The sequence below is a fragment of the Spea bombifrons genome, chromosome 2, assembly GCF_027358695.1.
Source record: "Spea bombifrons isolate aSpeBom1 chromosome 2, aSpeBom1.2.pri, whole genome shotgun sequence".
In the NCBI taxonomy this organism is placed as follows: domain Eukaryota; kingdom Metazoa; phylum Chordata; class Amphibia; order Anura; family Pelobatidae; genus Spea; species Spea bombifrons.
The window spans coordinates 43,996,907-44,003,468 of NC_071088.1; positions in this window are offsets into that span (position 1 = coordinate 43,996,907).

Consider the following 6,562-nt stretch of genomic DNA (forward strand, 5'->3'; position numbering starts at 1 on the left):
CCCCTCCCCCCAAACAGCCAGGCAAAATCATTCATGTGAGGTATCACTGTACTCAGGAGATGTTGCTGAACACATATTATGGGTGTTTTATGACAGTGACATATACCAGAACCTGTTTAGTCATATCTGAAGTAAAATGTGTGCGAAAAAACAAATGCAAAAAAAATGACTACCACAAAGTTTGACAAAGACTGGTGGTAGATATGGTGCATGGAAAGAGTTAAAATACTAGCATTTGAAATACCCTGGGGTGTCTAGTTTTCAAAAAAATATGATTTGATGGGGTAGATTGCACTGGCCGGCTTCCAAGAGACCCGAAATGGCACATGGGGGGAAGAATTACCAGATTTGGAAAAAATGGCTTTGAAATAGCTACCTGTACTTATTGCCCCATAACGTGTAGAAAAAAGCAAAAAAACATAAAAACATTGGGTATTTCTAAACTCAGGACAAATAGCAGAATCTATTTAGCAGGTTTTTTCATTACCTTTTATAGATGAGTAAAAGATTTTTCAACTAAAAGTTAGAAAAAGTTATTGTTTTCTAAATTTTTCACCATATTTTATACTTTTTTTAATTGTAAATAATATGATACAATCAAAACAATGTCATCTAAAGAAAGCACTTCTTGTCCTGAAAAAAACAATATATAACTTGTGTGGGTTCAGTAAACGGGAAAGAAAATTACAGCTAAACACGAGCAGCGCAGAAATGTTAAAACGGCCATTGTCACGAAGGGTACAAAAAGTAAAATCAGCCTTTGTCAAGAAGGGGTTAAGTCCCGGGCTGGCGCCCCTGTTGCCATGGCGCCCTGTGCAGCCGCACAGGTCGCACACCCCTAAGGCCGGCCCTGGTTGGTGCTGTCTGATATTTGGGGTGGGCTTCTGTAATAGCTCACTGTCCTTTTCAGGAAAGTACATGCGCTGAATATGCTAAGCTATGGCTAGCCACAGCACCAACGCAGGGGCATTCCCCTTCTCTCTACAATGCTGGTTCTGTCTGCCCAAAGGGTTAACCGCTGGTGTACCCAGTTGGGGTACAGGGCGTCCCGTCACACCCAGTATTATATATTACACATATTGTCACCAATATTTATTGTCACCAATATTAATTTATCAATGAAGAATAATAGAGGATATAATAGAAAGGTTATAAAAAAAAATGTACTTGTCCACAAATTACAGGTTTGGCTTGTAGCTCAGAACAAGGGAACAAATGTCTGCTGCAGTTCCTATAATACACTACAGTAGTCACTACAGCTTCTCCAATCCACCCCCCAAAAGTCATTTCCTGCTCTAAAATAAGCTATTAATTAACTTGCAGGATGGTAGGTGAGCAATGATCATCAATCACAGCCTCTGCTAATCTAAATGTCACTGTCTCACACTCCCATCAGTCTGTAACTGCTGCTACTGACAAGTTAAAATGGCATCAGCACACTTATATATCTAATGCTTGCACCTTCCCCTTTAGAATGCTGATTGTCCAGAGTGAAAAAAGTAAGGAAAAACTCCCACAGGTTGTTGGACCCACCAATCACAGCCAAAACAATCAATGACATCATCCCGAATTTTTTTTGACTACTTCTGTCTATCAGTGATTGATATGTATTGATGTATTGTTGACTTCATCAAGGAGCGCCAAAACAGCTTGCAATGGCGCTAGCTTGTAATGGCGGCTACATATGAAAACAAATCTAAAGAACCCAAACAAATTTTCGGCATTTTTGCAATTGTTTTCGTTAGTTTTGTTAGAGATCACCCTCGTTTTAATTGATTTGTACAAACACACAAAACATGCATTAGCTGGTAACACTGTGTGAAGCGTCTGAAGAATTTATGGTAAAACCCAGAAATTCCATCAGCTTGCTGGGAGTGACCACTGACTTTTTCCAGTTTATTAGGATGCGTAGGCTTCTGAGAAGGTCCAGTGTCCATTTGGTGGGTGATATGTTTATCTTCTTGCTTTGGGACATTATTAGGATGTCATCTAAGTATGTTATTGATCTGATACCTCTGCTTCTTAGAAGTGGAATTATCGGTTTCATTAATTTTATGAAACACCACAGGGCTGACCTAAGCCCAAAAGGAAGACAAGTAAACAACTGGTATTTCTATCTTTCCTATATACATGATTGTTGATGCTGAAATATGGGAACTTTGAGGTCAATTTTCTCTTTTACTAAGAAAAGATTGCTTATAAATCCTGAAGTAGCGTGAGGAGCCAGAATTATGTTCTCTTATACTAATAATTCTGTCACTTCTATTTCTATGAGATTTATGTCCGTTGAATAAAAATAATAGGGGTCTGACAAACCTCCTGACTCAAAGTGGGTATTGGGCATTGTGACGGAAACCCATACTCGGACTGAGTAGCTCAACTGTAGAGACCTTCTTTCCCCCTGAAATCATAATTGCTCAAGGGATCAACACTTATATTCTCCAAGCACTAGTCAAGACTTACACATTGAGCGTTTCCTGGCTTGTAGAGCCTATAATGTCAATTCATGAATTGGCATTTGGTTTGCAATATAATGTGTTTTGTTTGTTTGTTGTTATAGTCATTATGGTGGGCTTTGATCAGGAAACCTTTGGCTTGTAACACCAGGCCTATGCCATAAAATGTACTTAGAAGATAAGGATCACCAGAGCCAAATGTTGGGGGTTGTAAAGTATGTTGGGACATGTCCTCTGAATAACCTCTAAGTCAGAGCATAACCGCATACAATGAAATATCGAGAACATGTATATGTATTGTGAGACGGTCCAGTATGAATGTATATTTAGATTGCCCAGGTTGGGTTGCCTTTTGTTGGGTACCAAACATGCTCAGTTGGTGTATTTCTGCCCTGAGAGATGAGAATGGCTACTTTCCAAAATAGATAAACCAGTGTGTTTGGTGTCTAAAGATTCATAAATATATGAGGAATATGATCATATCAAGATTATCATGGTGTATTGTAAATGGCTAGTTTTGGGAAGACTACTGTATTCTCAGGTAGAAGTCTGCACTGGGCTCTTGACAGGTATGATGGAGTGGACCATAAACTGTCAAGGCCAAACCCCTCTGACCCACCTAGGAGGGCTGGTCATTTTAGGAACCGGGCCAATAGCCCGTGTTCATGACAGAGCCCCATAGCCGGCTAGTCCATGAGTGTCTGGTTCTGGCAGAACAGACGGGGTTTCTCGGTCACCCTGTGTCCCCCAGTGAGCACAGGGTTACTTAGACATAGGAAGGGACTGGGCAGTCACATATATACACATACACTGCCATTACACCCATTTCAGACCTCTGCTTTAGTGCTCCCTATTGATGCAGACCGCTGGGGTATGACGTCATTGTGATTAGGGAGCACGGAAGCCGAGGTCTGAAGTGACAGACCTTGCGCTCCCCAAACAGCCCTGCTCATCAGGCACCTCCTACCTACACCAGCGTTCATCGTGCCTGTGTGCGCACTGCCCAGTGTGCTCAAGCGTTTAGATTGCAACCTTAATGTTAGGTTGGTTAGGGAGATCTGTGATCTCCCCAACCAGTCCTGCAGCTGCTGATTGGGCGGCTAACCAAAGTTTAAGTTTAAAGGGCTAACTGATCATCAGAAAACCCTTTTGCAATTATATTAGCACAGCTAGGAATTTCCTTGTTTTCCATGAAAACAGCTAAGTGATCTCATATGTTCTGGTGATTCTTAAAGGTTATGGTAACGTGGCCCCAATAAAAAGTATCTGCAGGGGACCTGGATCCTTCTCTCCAGCAGCTGGTGGGCGTCTTCAACCTCCTCTGATGCTGGGGCATCTATGACGTCATATGACCTTCCTGTACTCATTCATATGAAGTGCCGGCAGCAGCAGTGGAAGTTGTCTGTGCAAATTGTGCAGAACCTCCACCGGCTGCCCCCACTACACACTAAGTTATCTGAAGCACAGGGAGAAGTCTATGGAAGCACTGGTAAGTCAGGGGAGGGTAAGAGTGGCTTTCTAGATGCAAAGTGGCATATAGGGTGTTAAAAAGAATATCAGGGAGGCAGAGTGGCTGCCAGGAACCACAGGGATTTGAACCTGCAACGTTATGGAATCTAGGTGAATCACCTATCCACTAGTCCACCAGATGGATCTTGGATCTTGGATCTTGGATCATCGTCTCCTTCTGCCTCTCCTTGGTCCATGCTGTTCCCTAATGCTCTTGAAACACCTGCCCCTCCTTTGGTCAATTAAGGTTCAATATAAACCAGGCATCAGCCTAGCCTCATTGCTAGAGCATTGTGTTCCTAGCCCTGTATACTGACCTAACAGTGTCCTACATCTGATCTTGGCTACTTCAATGATCCCGATACCCAGACCCAGACATACCTACCTATCCGTTTGCTTCCTAGCCGTGTGCCCTGCCAGTGTAAGGGTCCTGGGGTTTGGCACCTACCGGGACGCCTGCCCGTCCGGTCCGGCAGGTCCCGCGTTGTCTCCTCCTCCATTCGCGGCACGCTGTCTACTAGACGCAGGGCATTTATGGGGGGGCGGAGTGGCATATCAGGGTGCACAGTGGCATATAGGGAGGTATAAGGCATAAATGGGGCGAGTGGCATATCAATATTAGGCATATCAGGGGGTCATAAGACATATCTGGGGGTAAAAGGTATATCGGGGGGCTCAGTTGCATATCACTGGCATATAAGGAGTATAAGGCATATCGGGGGCACAGTGGCATATCAGGGGGCACAGTGGAATCTGGCATATAAGAGGTATAAGGCATATCTGGGGGCAGAGTGGCAAGCTGGGGGTCAGATGAGCATAACTGGGGGCAGTTTGGTAAATACAAGAAAATATAAACAAGGCTTTTTTCTCATAGTTTTTATTAAATATGAAAAATAGTTAACACATGAATTAATATTTACTAATAACTTTGTATTAAAACCTAGTTTGAGAAACACTGTGTTTGGGTTCTTGTAGCTTTTATTATTATGTCAGTAAAATAAGAAGGTGAATAGAGAGGCCATTGCAATAAAGAGATGAAAGTGTAAATTGTACGTTTTTTATTACATTATTTTAAATTTAAAAAAAATGCATTTTTTTATCCGATTAATCGAAAAAATAATCGGCCAACTAATCGATTATTAAAATAATTGTTAGTTGCAGCCCTACTTTAATATATATCCTTTGTTGACTTTCAGAGAGATAGATGATTTTATCTTTTAGATTTTTTATATATGCTTATAGATGCTTTTATACTTATTTGAAGTAGAGGGAGCCTATAATGGTTACAGGCAATTGTGTGAGTATCGTGCGCAGGAAATAGGAATGATAAATTTTATTTCTTAGCTTCGTTATGATATAAATATCATGCACAGGTGGTAGTAATGGTGAGTTTATATTCTTTTACTTCGTTCACAAGTGTATTAGCCCGGAAAGCAGTATGCGGAATACTGTGATATTTAGCTATGATGTGTTATATTTTATTGCTGAACTTCCTCTCTCCTTATGTCATGCAATATATGTGCAACTTTAGTTCAGCAGGAAACTTGAGTATCCTTGGATCACTAGAGGTGTTCATATATTCAGTTCAGTACCCGGTCCAGAGTTGGAAAGCATATTGCTCAGGCAATTTTCTATGCTTATTCACGAATATAAAGTTCAAGAAGAGTCTGTTGAATTATTGAACTTCTAATAATCCTCCAGAGGCGTAGTTGATAATACTTAAAAATTTCTGAATGATATAGATTTCAATCCAAATTTCATCAGTATTCATAGATTGGTTCCTGCATTATGTAATCGGCTCTATTAAAGGTTAAGCACTTCTACAAACCCGTGATGCAGAGGTCAAACAAAGGTATGAAGTTGTTCTGAGGAAAGTAGTGTAGATATTAATAGTATCCCAGATGTACTCACAAATCCTTGAACCTGCTTTTCATCAGTATTTTGTCATAAGTCACAGGTTATTTTCTGTTATGCAATCAACTCTATTAAATAATAATAGCTCCACGTGTCCCTGGTGCAGGAATCAACTTAAGCAAAATATATTTATAATGTCCCATATGTCCCATATGTACATACGAATCCTTGGAGCTGCTTACTTGTCTTCATATTTAGCTGCAATTCGTTTTGTTTTATTTTTATCTTCTTTTTTTCTTTTGTTAGTCTTTCTTCCTTCTCCACGTGGCAATCATATATAGTATAAAATCATATAGAGACCTCGTTGTTGGAGCGCTGCCATTTTCACCGCTTTTCTTGTCTCTATCGCCACTTTTTCGCTTCTTTGCTATAGATCCAGCTGGCCTGTCCCGGTCGCTGCTGGATCACCTAAAGGAGGGTGCCAGGCCCCGCAGCGAGTCACGGCCCCACCACTTCGGCTCCACAGATGGCAGAGACGTGATCCGCACCATGATACAACAGTTACAAGATGAACAAAAGATCAAGAAATCTTCCAACTCGGCAATGGAAAGCAGGATAAATATTCTGGAATTTAAAATGACTGAGATGGAAGACCGTTCAAGAAGGAAAAATCTCAGATAAAGGGGTATCCCAGAGCAAGTATTAAACGATCAATTAGAAGAGTTTGTGAAAAAAATGTTCGT